This window comes from Passer domesticus, chromosome 8 (genome assembly GCF_036417665.1).
Source record: "Passer domesticus isolate bPasDom1 chromosome 8, bPasDom1.hap1, whole genome shotgun sequence".
Taxonomy (NCBI): Eukaryota; Metazoa; Chordata; class Aves; order Passeriformes; family Passeridae; genus Passer; species Passer domesticus.
Window position 1 is genome coordinate 10,344,164 of NC_087481.1, and position 16,939 is coordinate 10,361,102.

The 16,939-nt window shown below is 51.2% G+C and overlaps 1 pseudogene; it reads left to right on the forward strand.

The window, feature by feature from the left end:
- The window catches only part of LOC135305589 (zinc finger protein 850-like), a 652,086-nt pseudogene that overhangs the window by 110,119 nt on the left and 525,028 nt on the right, over window positions 1-16,939 (forward strand).

Sequence of the window (16,939 nt, forward strand, 5' to 3'; positions counted from 1 at the left end):
TCCTTCAGTTCATGTAGGGAGAGGAGTCTCTCTTTCTTGCTATGAAGACTTCTCCATAAGAAAAGAATTCTCCTGTGGCTCTCAATTTCCATTAATAGCAGCCACCTGGAAAATCTGCAATCATGAAGTCCCTTCCATTTTTTCATAGCTTTTCCCACAGTTGTGTTTATGGGCCATGTCAACTTATGTGGTATTAATTTAAAGATGAGCTGTTTAAGAGCAAATGTTCTCTTCATCTATTTCTGAAATCATCTTCATCTCTGAGAACAGTGGTTTTCTTCTTCTCCCTATGAGGGCACAGGGTCTCATCACTCTGCTCTGTCTGTTCAAACTTCACATGGGAACACAGCTACTTCAACATTTGCTTACTTTACCATGGAGGTCTTTCCCGAACAAGTCATCTTCCCATCCTTTTCAATGTGTTATAGGGAAAAAGAGAGTCTGATGTATCAATTACATCCTTCTCCATAGCTTTTCAAGAGGATTTCAGTCCCAAGGTTATGGCATTTCCTCATCCCTCCCATCTGGGACTCAACTTCCCCTTCACTGACCTCGGTGTCTTCATGTTGCTCTTCTGTGTGCCTGCACTTTGTCCTTTTCTCTCCCTCGAGGGAGGATGGAAGCACTGAAAGAGTTAATATCTCTCCCGGGGCCTGCAGATGGTTCCATGACCCCGGCCAGGCTCGGTCCTTGCGGCCAGAGCTGTTTTACTATGGAGGTTTCTGCAGCGGCTGCGCTGGGGCTGTGTCAGGATGGGCCGCGCTGGGGCAGGGCCAGGATCTCAGCAGCCAGGCCAGAACACAGCAGCAGCAGGGCCGGGCCCATGGCTTCTCCTCCCCCTGCCCGGGGCTTGCGGGTGAACCCCAAGGGTGGCAGAATCTTGGCCGAGCCGGCCCGGCCCGGGGCTGCTCCTGGGGCCCGGCGGATCCTGGCTGGGCCCGGGCTGGCGGCGGGGCAGGGCTCGGTAGCGCCCAGGTGTTGGCAACCGCAGCCATGGCCCGGCCCGGCCTCGGCCCTGCGGCCTCCCCTGCCCTGCCCGGCAGCCGATGGGGCCTGGGGGGCTCCCTGGGAAGGGGCCCGGCCCCACGGCAGCAGCCGCCCGGCCCGGCCCGGCTGAGACGGGGGCTGGGCCAGCCTTGTTACCTCTTTGCTGGACAGAAGGGAAAGAGACCCTCCCAGGCTTTTTCATCTTCAACATGTGTCTTCACAGAGTCATGTACAGTTTCCTTAGTGGTTTAACAGATTGTCAATTCTCAAAGCTATTACTGATTTTTTTTTATTAGACCCAGAGGAATCTGCTAGCAGCTTCTCTTAGAACATCACTTCCATGATGCAAAACCCCCACATCAGCACAGAGCACAGAGCTCCTTTCTCCATATGGAGTGGTCATGGGCCTGAGGCCTCAAAACCCCTTTTTTGGGAGATCTCTGGGGGCTCCGCCCAAGGTGTTTTAAAATGAAAACATTCAGTTTGGAGTCTAAGAAAATCACCAGAGGACAGGGCCTGCCTGGCCTGTCTGTCCTGGCTGCTTTTGTCTGGGAGCAATCCCTAGATATACGGAATTTGGGAGGCCAAATTCTAATTTTGGCCATGGCCCTTGGCATGAAAGCTCATTCTTTTCCATCGGAAGGAAGGAACAGCCGCAGTGTTTCAGGGGAAGATGAGAGGTGATCACCAGAGGCCAAGGCCAGCCAGAGGTGGCAGGTTTTGTTCTGGGAGATATCCTTGCCTACAGGAAATTTTTTAGGGAGAGTACCAATTTTGGCTATGGTCACCTGAAAAGACGGATGGTTCTTTTCCATAGCAATGAAATCATGGAGTCCCAGTGCTGCAGGAGCTGATGAGAGGCAGCCCTTGATATCCCAAGATCAGCTGGACCTGTCAGGTGGCCCCTGGGAGGCCAAGCCAACCAGACCTGTTCCATGTTCCCTTGGTTCCATGGGGCCCTGAGGTGTCATAATGCTCCCCTGGTTACAGAATCACCAAATCACAGAATCACAGGGTTGGAAGAGACCTTTAAGATCATTGAGTCCTACTCATTCCTTGATGCCTCAAATAAACCATGGCAGCGAGTGCCACATCCAATCTTTTTTTAAACACATCCTGGGATGGTGACTCCACCACCTCCCCGGGCAGACCATTCCTGTACTTTATCACTCTTTGCATGAAAAACTTTTTCCTACTATCTAGCCTATATTTTCCTTGGCATAGCTGTAGACCGTGTGCTCTGGTTCTGTCACTTGTTGCCTGGAGAAAGAGACCAAGCCCCACATGACTACAACCACCTTTCAGGAAGTTGTTGAGATTGATAGGATATCTCTGAGTCTCCTTTTCTGCAGGCTAAACACCCCCAGCTCCCTCAGTTGTTCCTCACAGGGTTTGTGTTCCCAGCCCCTCACCAGCCTTGTTGCCCTCCTGTGGAAGTGCTCAAGCATCTCAATGTCCTTCCTAAACTGAGGAGCCCAGAACTGGACACAGCATTCAAGATGCAGCATCACCAGTGAATGAGTACAGGGGAAGAATGAGCTCCCTGCTGCTGCTCGCCACACCATTCCTGATCCAGGCCAGGAGCCACTGGCCTTCTTGGCCACCAGGGCACACTACTGGCTCATGTTCAGCTGGCTGTCGAGCAGTACCCCCAGGTCCCTTTCTGCCTGGCTGCTGTCCAGCCACTCTGTCCCCAGCCTATAATATTGCAGGAGGTTATGTGACCAAAATACAGGACTTGGGACATGAAGTTATTAAACTTCATCTTATTGGACTCTGCCCAATCACCCAACCATTCCAGATCTGCCTGCAGAGCCCGCCTACCTTCCACCAGATGGACACATGCTCCCAGCCCAGTGTCATCTGCAGATTTACTAATGAAAGACTCAATCCCCTCATCCATGTCATCAATAAAAATATTGAACAGAGCTGGCCCCAGCACAGAGCCCTGAGGGACAGCACTGGTGCCTGGCTGCCAGCTGGATGCAGCAGCGCTCACCAGCACTCTCTGGGCCGGCCATGCAGCCAGTTCTGAACCCAGCACAGAGTGCTCCTCTCCCAGCCCTGGGCTGCAGCTTTTCCAGGAGTGAGCTGTGGGAGACAGTGCCAAAGGCCTTGCTGGAGTCCAAATAGACACATCCACAGCCTGTCCTGCATCCACCAGGAGGGTCACCTGGTCATAAAAAGAGATCAGGTTGGTCAAACACCACCTACCCCTCCTGAACCCCTGCTGGCTGGGTCTGATACCCTGGCCATGCTGTAAGTGCTGGGTGATGACACTCAGTACAAACTGTTCCATCACCTCACCAGGTGCTGAGGTCAGGCTGACTGGCCTGTAATTACCAGGATCCTCCTTCCCACCCTTGTTGTGAATGGGTGTCACATTGGGCAGCTTCCAGTCATCTGGAACCTCCCCAGTGAGCCAGGACTGCTGGTAAATGATGGAGGGTGGCTTGGCAAGCTCATCTGACAGCTTCCTCATCACCCTGGGGTGGATCCCATCTGGTTCCATGAATTATGAACATCCAAGCAGCTCAGCAGTTCTCTGACTGCCTTCTCTTGGATAATGGGGGGACCATTCTGTTCCCTGGCACCATCAACCAACCCAAGAGGACAGTTTTCCTGGGGACAAGCTGTCTTCCACCAAAGACTGAGGCAAAGACTGTGTTAAGCACTTCTGCCCTCTCCTCATCTGCAGTTGCTAAGTTCTCTCCTTCATCCAGTATAGAACAGAGGTTGGTCTTACCCTTCCTTTTACCATTAATATACTTGTAAAAACATTTTTTATTATCCTTTACAGAAGTCGCCATTTTAAATTCATAATGAGCTTTGGCCTCCCTGATTTTTTTCCTATATGCTCTAGAAGCCCTCTTATATATTTCCTGAGAGACCTGACCCTCCTTCCAAAGATGATTCATCCTCTTTTTATTCTTAAGGTCCTCCAAAACCTCCCTCCCCATCCCGGCTGGGCGATTGCCTCGTCGCCTCATCTTTCAGCACACAGGGACAGTCTGTTCCTGTGCCCTCAAGGTCTCTGTTTTGAAGCATATCCACCTTTTCTGAACCCCCTTGCATTTAAGGGCTGCTTCCCAAGGAACTCTTTGAATAAGCCTCCTAAATAGGCCAAAGTCTGCTCTCTGAAAGTCTAGTATAAAAGTCTTATTAATGTTCCTCCTGACTTCACCAAATATCAAGAATTTTATAATCTCGTGATCACCCTGCCCCAAGTGGCTTCCAACCACCACATCTCCCATCTCTATTTGCAAACAACAAGATCTAACACAGCACCTCCCCTGGTGGGCTCACTCACCAGCTGTGACAAAAAGTTGTCCTCCACACGCTCTAAAAATTTCCTGGACTGCCTTTTTTCTTCTGTATTAAGTTCCCAGCAAATGTCGGGCAAATTGAAGTCAGCTACAAGAACAAGGGCTGATGATCCAGACACATTCTCTAGCTGCTTACAGAATGAGTTGTCCACCTCTTCTTCCAGGCTGGGTGGACGATAACAGGCTCCCAGTAGGATGTCAGCCTTGTTGGCCTTCCCCCTAATTCTCACCCACGGGCATTCAACTTCATCATTACTTTCAACATCCATAGCATCAAAGCCCTCCCTAATATAAAGGGCCACTCCTCCACCTCTTGTCTTTTTTTTTATCTCTTCTGAACAGTTTCTAGCCATCCAGTGCAGCACTCCAGCCATGTGAGTCATCCCACCACATTTCCATTATGGCAATTACACCACAGCTCTGCTGCTGGGCCATGGCCTCCAGCTCTTCCTGTTTGTTACCCATGCTGCGTGCACTGGTATCCATGCGCCTCAGCTGGGCTGCTGATTTCACCCCTAATTCAGGCTCACTCAGCCATTGGGCCTGCTTCCAGACAGCCCAGCTGCATCCCCTTCCCCCTTCAGACCTAGTTTAAAGCTCTCTCAACAAGTTCTGCCAGTTCATAGCTAAAAACCTGCTGCTTCTTAACAGAGAGATGGAGCCCATCTGGTTGCAGCAGGCCAGGTACAGTAAAAGTTGCCCCATAATCAAAATTCTGCATTCAAAATTCAACATCAACTCTTAAGCCACTTGTTAATAATTTGAGCTCTTCTATACCTTTCACTGCTCTTCTTAGCCTCCAAAGGGACTGAGGAAAAGACTACTTGTGCCTCTGTCCTATTAATCATCTGACCCAATGCCCCAAAGTCCCTTTTAATTGTCCTGACACTCCTCTTTTCAATCTCATCACTGCCAGCCTGGAGTATCAGCAGTGGGCAATAATCAGAGAGCTGAATCAGCCCAAGCAGTCTCTCAGTGATATCCTGTACCCAGACCCCAGGGAGGCAGCAGACCTCTCTGTGGGGTGGGTCCGGTTCATATATGGGGCCTCTGTTCCCCTCAGAAGGGAGTCACTCACCACGATTATACTTCTTTCCTTTTTGATGTTACAGGTGGTAATCCTTCTCAGACATGAATCATAATTTGGGAGGCTCACTGGGCAGATAATTTTCTTCTAAATCACGTGGCTGACTCTCCAGATCCAGGGGCTCATACCTGTTCTGAAGTGGCACCTGGCTGGGGAGTGGGGGCCAGAAGGAATTTTTATTATTCCCTCCTCGAGTAGATATCTATTCCCACTCCCCTTCATCTGCCAGGTGTCCTTCTATTATCTGACAGTGAGAGGTATAAAAGACTGTGGGAACCAAGGAGAGCGTTGCTGCACTGCCAGACCTCATGGAACCAAGGATCCACTGGGACACTGCAGGGCCTTGGGGGACCACGGCGCCATTGTGACACTGCGGGACCCAAGGATCCAAGGGAGTTTGTGACACCAAGGGGTTCCATGGAACCAAAGGGACATTGTGACACTGCGAGGCCTCATGGAATCATGGAGACCATTGGCACACTCTGGGGCCTCAAGGAACTGTGGTGACACCAAGCTGGGTGTGAGTGTGGATCTGCTGGAGGGTGGGAGGGCTCTGCACAGGGCCCTGGACAGGCTGGATCCAGGGGCCAAATCCAACAAGGTGAGGTTTAACAAGTCCCAGTGCCGACTCCTGCACTTTGGCCACAACAACCCCTGCAGCACTACAGGCTGGGGACAGAGTGGCTGGACAGCAGCCAGGCAGAAAGGGACCTGCAGGGACTGATGGACAGCAGGCTGGACATGAGGCAGCAGTGTGCGCAGGTGGCCAAGAAGGCCAATGGCTCCTGGCCTGGATCAGGAATGGTGTGGCCAGCGGGAGCAGGGCAGTAATTCTTCTCCTGTGCTGGGCGCTGGTTGGGCAGCACCTTGAGTGCTGTGTCCAGTTCTGGGCCCCCCAATTTAGGAAGGACATGGAGCATGTCCAGAGAAGGGCAACAAGGCTGGTGAGGGGTCTGCAGCACAAGTCCTGTGAGAAGCAGGTGAGGGAACTCAGTTCGTTTATTATGGAGAAGAGGAGGCTCCGGGGAGACAAGGCAGTGTCAGGGCACAGGTTGCACTTGATGATGTCCAAGGTCTTTTCCAACCTTGCTGGTTCTGGGATTCTCTGAAACCATCCTTGGAGCAGTTGCAGGATGAGCCCTGGGCCTCCTCTTCAGAAGCTCCAGGAGCCCAGGTGCCTCAGCTTCTCCTCCCAGCCTCAAAGCCCATCAAGGACATGGATGATCCAGGTCACTGTGGCCTGGGTTGGGTTCCCCAGGTTCCCCTCTGCAGCTCGTCCTCATTGCCCAGAACAGGGAACCCCACAGGCAGACACAGCAGCCCAGATGTGCCCCCCTGGCCTGGGGTGCCTCTGGCAAGGGAGCAGCACCAGGCACTGCAGGAGCGTGCAGACAATTCCTGCAGCACTTGGAGGATGATCCTGCTCCCCAAGGGATGTTCCCATGGTGCCAAGTCAGGAACTACACTGGGGAGTGGGGCCAGAGAGGAAAGGGCAAATGGGGATGGGCAGTTTGCAGAGGAGGGAAGAGGGGTGGGCAAGAGGAAGAAATTTGTAAGAGGAAGAGTAAAGAAAGCAAAGTTGAAGCAAAGGAAATGCTCAGGGCAGTTTGGGGGTGGCTGCCAGGCAGCCCTGGCTCTGAGCAACAGCGTCTGCAGCGGGACAGGAAACTCCCAGCTGATGGGAACAAACTTTCTGGCTGACTGCAGAGGCCAGGACAAAGCTGAGTGGTTTCCCTGGTGTCCCCCAGCCCTTGCTGGCCCCAGGGGCTGATGGCATTTGTGCTCCCTCAGGTTCATGTCCCCACAGCAGCAGCATGGGGGTGCTCCTGCCTGCTCTGTGCAATGCAAACAAGGGCTCCTGAGCCAGTGCTGCCGTGGCTGTGCCTGCAAGGATGGGGCACCTCTGTGAGCTGGGGGAGAGGCCAGGGCTGCAGAGGGGGGATGTTGTTGGCAGCTCCATGAGGATGCTCTGGGACGCTGCCCTGGGCTGTGCAGCGCACTGGGGATGGATCAGCCCCTGCTCTGCTGCTCCTTCCCGTCTCCCCCAGGGCCCTTGCAGAGCCCCAGCCATGCTGTTTGCCCCCAGCCTGCCCACGGCCAGCCTGGGGCTGCTCACCCTGGGGCTTTTCTGTGCTGAGCATTGGCCTGGCTGTGTTCTTGAGAGAGCCTGGGCAAGGAGCCTGCAGCCCCCAGGGCCTGGCCTGAGGCGTCAGCGCTGCCCCAGCAGTGCCCATGGCCTGTCCCTGCTGCAGCCCCGGCACTGCCACCCCCAGGACTGTGCCCGGCCCCGAGAGCACTCAGGCCCTGCAGCAACACCAGGGCCACCAGGGCAGCGGGGCAGGGCCACGGCAGCAGCACTGGCAACACCAAGTGCTGCTGCTGCTGCTGCTGGGCACAGCTGCTGTGCCAGCACTGATCTGCCCCAGCTCTGCACACAGACATTGCTGCTGCAGCTCCAGAGAAGGCAACCAAAGGGCATCTCTGCAGAAAACTCTGCTGGGAGATCCTTTAGTTTCTTTAAAGCCACTGAGAAGGCGGCTCGTCTTTGACAGAGTCTATGTCAATGCCAAGGGGGAGATGGAGAGAAACAAAATGAGAAATGGCACAGACAATGACATTTCTTGTGGTCAATTCCATGTCTGCACTGCGTGGCTCCTCCCTCTGGGCAGAGCACCTCACAGTGGGATGATGTAATTTTTATCAGTCATGCAGTGACACTCAATGGCCCATTAACAAAAGATATCTCCCCAAAGGGAGGACTGATTTGTTGAAGAGATAAAGTAAACTGCCCAATTAGCAGAAGATAACTGCCCTACCTCTGACAGATGGCAAATACAATACACACATTATCTCTCAATCCAGAACAACAGGAGTTCAAATTAATGGAATTTAACTTGACATTGCTCAAATCTAACAATAACAATGCTTAACCTTGCTTAGCCTTGTCAACCCTGAATTTGCATTAAATTAAACATCATGGAATCAAAAATTAATATCCTTAAAAGTTATACATACAACAAAATTTAACTTATTCTGATGCTATTAATGGAAAAAAAGTCACAGAAAAGTTGAACAATCTGCAATTGAAATAATAGTGTGAAGGATTTACTGGAGGGATTCAAAGGATGTAATAAGTATGTCATGTTTTTATGTAAACTAGTTTTGAGAGAAGCCCATGGCAGCCACAAATTTTATGCAAGCATAAATTTACTTAGACATTTTAAAGTGCAGTTTTACTGAAAGAAACAACAATGTGGAATTCAGCAATTTGCCCAGCAAACCAGCGGCTTCTTGAAATTGTATTTAGTGTCATTCCAGATGGTCAATTTACCAGCATTTCTGTTAAAGAACCTCCGGCCAGTGCCGTGGTGGGGGGCCTGGCGGAGCCGCGCCGGGGGCTCGGGGGAACCGCGCCGGGAGCAGCCAAGCCACAGACCCCAAACCGCCCGCGGTTCCCCCTCCTGCCCCAGAGCCTGTGAATGTGCCTCCGTGCCACAGGGAAGGGGCAGGAGATCTCCCAGTGCATCCCCAGCAGGACAGCGTTGGCAGTGGGGTTGTCCTGCAGCCAGGGGCCATGCTGGGCTGGGAGATGGAGCAGGAGAGAGGGGGAAAGGGGCACTGACTTCCTCCTCACCTGCCTGAGTGTCTCTGGGCATCTTCCTCTTCCTTGCAGCATTCTCCTGCATTGGGCCAAGGTTTGGGAATGGGAAATCCTGGTTTGGGGAAAAACAAGGGATGAGCACCAGGAGTCTTAAGGTTCTTCCACCCAAGTCCATCTCTAGAAGTCACCTGGTGTCCATAAAAACCTTCAAAAAGCAAAAGTGAATCAAAAAAGCCACCAGGAGTGTCCCATTTCCAGTCTCATCCCTCTGGGGTTCTGGTGGTCCCCCCTCTCATGGCTGCTTAGGATCCCATGGGTCGTGGGGATCCCCCCTGTCCAGGATCCTGCTTAGGGATGCTGGGGGGTTTTGGGGTCCCAGGGTCACCCTCTCCAGCCTCCACGCTACCAGCCACTTTGGGCTCCCCCTCTCCCCACTGCCCTCTCCTGTTTAGGGCAGATTTGGGAGAGAACCTCCAAAGTGGTTTCCACGAGACAGCAAATTCAAGTGGCCCCTCCCCCAACCAGATCTGGAAAATATCTCCTTGGATAAAAGTGGAAAAATCTGTTTATTTAACAAGGAAAGTATTCACCAGCCAGCAAGAATTGACCAATATTAAACAATAAAACCTCTTGCTGCTCCAAGAGAGATGACAAACTCAGAAAGTCCCTCCCTGGGCTGTAGCTCAGCTCACTCAGTCTCTTACCAGTTTATCCAGCACTGGAAATGCCACGGACCAGGCTCAGCCCAATGGGTCAGAGTTACGAGCTGCCAGTGCCCTTCTGGGTTTTCAATCCAGAGCTCCAAAGAAAAAGAAAAATCACAGTCTAGGGAACTTATCTGCCTCAGAGAGCTAAAAACTAACTAAAAGCAAAGGAGAGCCCCACCCCGCCAGCTGTCTGTCCAGGAGCCGGAATGTGGAGAATTGAGTTTAGTTTCTAAAACAAACTTCTCGCTTCTTCCTTCCTCCCTTCGCGCTCAGAACCAGCCTTAAAGGTGCAGAACTCATTTCTGGGCTAAACAGAAAAATGGGGGTACGAGCATGATCCCAGATCTAGCCCTTCTGGGGGTTTGGGGGTGTCTCTATCCCTCTGACCTCGATGATGTTTGGGTGGGGTCACACCAGGGCTGACAGGGACAGAGACCCCCCCGGCCTCCCCAGGGATGAGAAGGTCGGAGAGCCTCCCCAGCCCCGAGCACCCTCAGTGGTGAGAGGGACACAGAGCCCCTGGTCCCCAGCCCTGCACAAGCATTCCCTGAGGCAAGAGGGATGGAGACTGCCCCAAGCATCCCCTGGGCTGAGAGGGACAGAGACTGGGCTGCCATCCCCTTGGCACCCTGGGGTGGAGCACCCCACTTCCTGGGCTGAGAATAATGGAGACCCACTGGGGAATGGCCTGGGGTGACAGGGACAGGGACAACCCTCCCATGCCCCTCCCAAGCATGGCCCAGGGCGAGAGGCCCAGAGACCCCTTCAGCATCCCCTGGGCACTGGACAAAATAAACTTGGCAGGAATTAAATTTAACGCTGCATAAATCACTTGGATGAAGATTTGATTTTCTCACAAGTCACATGAGAGGAGAAAACAAATAAATCCCAAAGATTAATAAACCAACAATAGAAGGAATTCTGTGGCAATTCCAAGTTTCATCAGTTCCTGTACAGCTCCAGCTCAGCTGCTGGCAGTTTCCCAAAAAAGAAAAGTGAAATTTGGCCCAATACAGATTATTAAAAGGAAGGGAAAGCACTGTGGAGCTGTCATGAGTGTGACAGGTAGGAAGAGAATAATGGTTCTCACATTTGGCAAAGCCCCAAGCCTCAGAATTCTGGAGTTATTTGGGAATTTAGCTCCTTGAGCTGGGCACTTCTAGCAGCCTCGTGTTCCTCACCTTGAGGTGAATGAACCTTGTCAGCCTCACTGGTATCATTTGCTCACATTCCTCCAGTGATTTGAACAAACCTTTCAAAGATGGACAACAATATATTTTCTTTACACTGGCCACCCACAACAGCCATTTTCCTCATCAGCTCTCCCACAAGTTGCTCAGAGGAATTTGCATCCAAGTTTCCAAGAGGTTCTTGTTATGAATAGAAAGTTGTATTTTATTTTAAGTTTCAGAGTTAAAAAAAACTAGTAAAACCAGTCAGACTTCTTTGGGTGTGCTGCCAAAGAAAAAGTCCTTAATCACCCGTTAATGGCTGGTAATTAACTATTGTTCCCCTGATGCTGACCGTTTGCCAAGAAGACATCAGGACAGACCCTCCGAGGTAAAGAAAATAGGAGTGACATCCGAGCCAGTATGCAAATAAGAAATGCAGTGCACCCTGGGTTTTTACAGTTTTACAGTTCTTACAAGAAAAACCCCTAAAATCACGAGCCAACAAGTGACTTAAGTAACGTCTTAAGGATGGGAGCATAGTCCCGTACCTGCTTGAACCTTTTTGTTTCTCACCCTAACCTAAAAAGATACTGATTAAGAAGACATCCCGGAGTGTTAAACAAACAAGCAAAGGGCTCCACGACTCTCCCGTGAGGACAGAGTCCCCAGCTCTGTCTGCAGACCAGTGGACAAAGCTGCATCATCCTCCTTCTTCGTGCCACGCCTGGGAGCAATGGCAGTGTGGGCGCGACCCGTCAATTTCTCCTCACCTGAGCTCATTCTTCTTAATAAAGGCATTAAAAAAGGAGAAAGATCTCCTGCCCATTTATTTCAGTTCTCTGGAAAGAAAGAGCCCTCCTCCCACAGAGGACGGAACCATGCTGTTGTCTTGGTCAGAGAACAGTGCCTGAACTCACTGTGCCAAAATATTGTACACAATCTGGTTAAGAAAATTGTTAGAGATTCCTCTGCCCCAGTTAAGGTGCTAACGAGACCAAATGCAAAATGGATTTTATTGAACAGTCAATGTGAGGTAGAGAGAGACGGAATAAAAGACAAAAAAGGGGGAGGGCAAGAGAGTGACAGGGACAGAGACCTCCCCTGGGTCAGGGCAAGTGTGACATTGTCCCCTGTGTGTGAGGCCTTCCCGGGGTGGGGGTTTTACACCTGAGCCAGTTTGGGTAGGGGAGGTGGTGTTCACCCCCACAGCAGGGATTACCCCACTGTTTCAGGTTGCAGTCCAAGATGTAACCAAATGCATGTTTTCAATCACCACCTTTAGAAACTGTTATAAACGGGCGGGGCAGTGTTCTTTATCTCTTCCATGACTCAGCCCTGATAACGCCCTGCAGGGGCTATCTTCTGTGAATGGGCCATTGAGTGTCCCTGCAGGACTGGTAAAATGACATCATCCCATTGTGGGATGCTCCGCCCAGGGGGAGGAGCCAACCATTCCTACCTGGATATAAGCTGAGACTTACAGCACCAGGAGCACCTTGGCTACTGGATTCCCAGAGGACAAGAGCTCCATCACCACTACTGGACCTTCAGAGGAGGACCAGACCCTTCTACAGGATCACTGCTTTGACAGAATCACGATCATCACTGCCACAGGACTGCAGCCACCATTTAATGGGACTACTCCCACCACCCTGACCAACAGGGTGGCAGGTTATATCCTGACTGTGTCAGTTTAAGGCAGTGTTTCTGTATCATTGCCTTGATCTTAATTTTCTTCTTAAACTGTAATTCTGGCTTAGACTCTCCTCCTGGTTTGCCCTCAAACCTGTACAAAACTCAATGCATTAATCTCTTGTTTTCCTCCCAAACCAGAATTTCCCATCTCAAAACCACTGCCAGATGGAGAAGAAGGCTGCGAGGAAGAGGAAGATGTCCCAGGACCACCAGGTAGGTGAGGAGGAAGTCAGTGCCTCTTTCTCTCTCTCTCTGGCTCCATCTCCCAGCTCTGCATGGCCCGTAGCTGCAGGACAACCCCTCTGCCTTGGCCATCCTGCTGGGGATGCACTGGAGGTATCTCGTTCCCTTTCTCTCTGGCACGGAGGCAAAGCCCATCCACTCCTTGTCCTTCGTCCCCCAGACAGGAAGCTGAGGACGGAGACCGGAGAGGACAAATCTCCACAGCAGAACCTCGTGGAAGAAGCAGTTTTGAAGGACTCCATGGCACAGGAATCGAACAGGGAGGTAAAGCCCAAGAGATCCCACAGGATGAGGGCCACCAAACCCAGCCCAGGGTGCTCTGAGGAGGAAAGACCCACCCTGTGCCAGGAAGGTGGACAGAGCTTCAGCCAGGGATCGGAGCTGGTGGTCCAGGAGCAGCTTCATGATGGGGAGAAACCACACAAGTGCTTGGAGTGTGGGAAGAGCTTCAGGCAGAGCAGCACCCTGATCCGCCACCAGATGATCCACACCGGGGAATGGGCCTATGAGTGTGGGGAGTGTGGGAAGGGCTTCAGCTACAGCTCAGAACTCGTCAGGCACCAACGCATCCACACTGGGGAGAGGCCCTATGAGTGTCCCCAGTGTCAGAAGAGGTTTCAGACCAGCTCCAATCTCCTCCAGCACCAGCGGATTCACACAGATGAGAGGCCCTTCCGCTGCTCTGACTGCGGGAAGGGCTTCAACCGCAACTCCAATCTCATCAGACACCGGCGCATCCACACTGGGGAGAGGCCCTACAAGTGTCCCCAGGGTGGGAAGAGCTTCAGACAGAGCTCTCATTTGAGCAGACACCAACACAGTCACCAGTAAGGGAAGACATGCAAATGCTGCAACTGCAGGAAGAGCTTTGTGCACTGCTCCAACTTCATACCCCATGGGAGAACCATGTTTGTAAGGGCCCTGGTGATACGTGTTCACTGTGATCCATGCTGGGAAGACACCTGTTTGTTTTCCTGCCCCTGCCAATGACATGATGTGACACTGAAGAACATGAGGGTCTGGCCAGGGCTGTGTCATTACATTCACTCTGACCTCAGGTCATTGCCAGGGGCAGGAAAGGAACTCTCTCTCTCTATCTCTCCCTGAGGAGAAGGGTGTCCTTACCAGGCAGGAGAAAATTATGGCTGGGAAGATACCGTTGTGTTGTAGTTTTCCCTTTTTTAAAACCCTTCTGTTGTCAATATTGTTTCTGTTCCCGTTTGTTCTTTATCTCGTTGCTGTTCCCAATAAATTGCTCTTATCCCAGCCCAGGATCTTTGCCTATTGTGCTTTCCATGGGAGGTGGGAGGGCAGCGAGCAGAAGCGTGGTTTTAGCGGGAGCAGGAAATTGAGGAATCCCATTCCTAAACCCTGGCCCATGGAAACCAAACATCCCAGTTGGTTCCAGCCCTGGTGGCCATGGCAGCAGCCTTGGGAGCAGGTCCCTGGCTGGGGCTGTGGGAACCTCTTCCCTCTGGTGCCCAGAGACAGGACTGGAGGGAACAGCTGCAGCTGAGTCGGGGCAGGCTCAGGTTGGATCTCAGGAAAAGGTTTTTGCCCAGAGGCTGCTGGGGCACTGCCCAGGCTCCCCAGGGAAGGCTCCCAGCTCCAGGGCTCTCTGAGCTCCAGCAGCGTTTGGACAGCGCTGCCAGGCCCAGGCTGGCATTGTTGGGGTGTCCTGTGCAGGGCCAGCAGTTGGACTCCAGGATCCTGATGGGTCCCTCCCAGCTCAGCCAATTCTGTGGATCTGGGATCCCATGACCCATAGCAACAGGGTCCTGGTGATGGTTGCCTGCTAAGGATCAGATTTGTCACAGGCTCTCAGAAGGATTCCATGGGGACATTCCAAGAGTCTCCAGGCTGTTCAAGTGCTGGAATGTCACAGCCAGAGACAGGGGCTCCATGGACACCTCCCAGGGGTTTCTGGGGATGTTAAAGTGCCGTGTGGTCAGAGGCAGTCACAGCCATTCCATGGTGACATCCCAGGGCACCTTGGGCTGCAAAGGCACCGATCTGTCACAGGCACTCACGAGGGCTTCACGGTGACATCCCCGGAGTCCCCAGGCTGCCAAAGAGCAGGGATGTCCCAGACACTCACAGGTGTTCCTGTCATGGGCACAGTGGGAGCTTCAGGCAAAAACTTTATTTCTTTATTGGAGAAACTGCTGCTGAGTCATGAGATGGAGAATTGACACCCAACAGCCACCTGAATGGATCCTCAAACTCCTGCAGGGCCCCTAGACTTCCAAAATTTATTTTAGTACAGGAGAGTGGGAGTAGCTGGATCCAATCCCAGCCCCAGACTTTGTCAAAGGTGGAAAAGATTGGACAGGTTAGAATTGAACCTTAATGTAATTTGTCCCCCAGGATTATCGATGGAATTCTAGATAAATTTACATAAATATAGCTCTGATTGATTCTGATCATGATTTGACAGAATGGTTTGTTTGCACCACAGATTGAATTTAAAAAAAAAAAAGTTATTTACTCCACAGTATAGTGTCCTGGCTTGTAAAATATGCATGTATTCTATTTTGCTATCTGTTGGGGGTTGGGCAGTTTTTTCTTATCTCTTTCAGGAACAATGACACTGCCCGGAAGACAATGTCCTGCTAATGGGCTATATAATGTCCTGGCTTGTAAAATAAGCATGTATTCTTTTTTGCCATCTGTTGGAGGTTAGGCAGTTTTTCTTATCTCTTTCAAAAACAATGACACTGCCAGGAAGACAATGTCCTGCTAATGGGCTATTGAATTACTCACTGTGGCTCGTAAGATTAGTTACATCATCCCATTGGGAGATGCTCCACCCAGAGGGAGGAGCCAAGCATCCCTGCCACTATAAAACAAGCACTTCTGAGACTACAGACAGCCTTCTTCGCTGGATTTCCGAGAGGAATCAGGAACTGAGGCCCAGCTGCTCCTTCGCCGCATCTTCAGAAAGGATCTACACCCTTCTGCAGATCGCCGCTCCAGGAGGAGCAGCCACCATTTGGCTGGACTGCTGTCAGCACCCTGACTTCTCAGGGTGCCAGGTTTTTTTCACTCTGCCAGTGGTTGTTTTGCTTGTGTTAAATTACATTGTTATTTTTTTTTTTCTTCCAGTAAAGAACTGTTATTCCCGTTTCCCATATCTTTGCCTGAGAGCCTTTTTTTTAATTCTGAAGTTGTAATAATTCGGAGGGAGGGGGTTTACCTTCTCCATTTCACAGGAGGCTTTTGCCTTCCTTCACAGGCTCCTGTCTTTTCAAACCAAGACAGATTTTGGCGCCCAACGTGGGGCTCGAGGGCATTGAGAAAAAAAAGGGGATTAACAGTTCTTAGGTAACTTAATTTGTAAGTACCACCATGTGGTCCAGTTTTCCCTGGTTTGGATGACATGTGATCGCAAGTGTATACTTCCCATTTACAGGCCCTTATCTAAATATGGGTCCTATAACTAAGGCCACTGTGTCTGTTATCAAGTTTGTCCTCTGGGTGAAGGATTCATGGATCTTTAATTTCCTCTGGATGGCAGGTACATGGATTCAGAGCTATCACACACTAACTGCATGTTTTTGGAGTTACTTTAATAATGGTACCTACTGTAAGGAAATGACACGGGGGGAAACTTTCTCCCAACCTTTTATCCATCTTTTTGGGTCTGCGCCACCAGTTTTCGAAGAGTTAAGATCCACTTTAAGTGCTAATGATATCATACAATGGGTGGTGTTGCTGATATGCCTGTTATGTTTAGCACTCAGAGATAAGAGAAGATTAACCTGGATAACTACCCTGACACCTACACCAGAGACTGGAGATGCTGCTGCTCCAGAGCCTGACCCTGCCCCACAGCCTGCCTCAGAAACGAACCACCCAGATTGGGTGAGGGTGCTGGTTAAGCAGATGCAGGAGATGCAAGCGATGCTGAAAGAGTGCATTTCACCAGCTGGTGAGAAGCCTGCCTTTTGCCTTGAAGAGGGACAGTCTAATAGTACAGCTGTGGAACCCACAAATGTTACAACTGTCCAGGTTCCAACTGAACCACAAAGGCAGTCACAGCCAGCAGCAGTTGCCCCGGTAGAAACAAGGAGGTCTAAGATGAAAGCAGAGCACCCAGATAGAGATAGGAATGGAGGAAC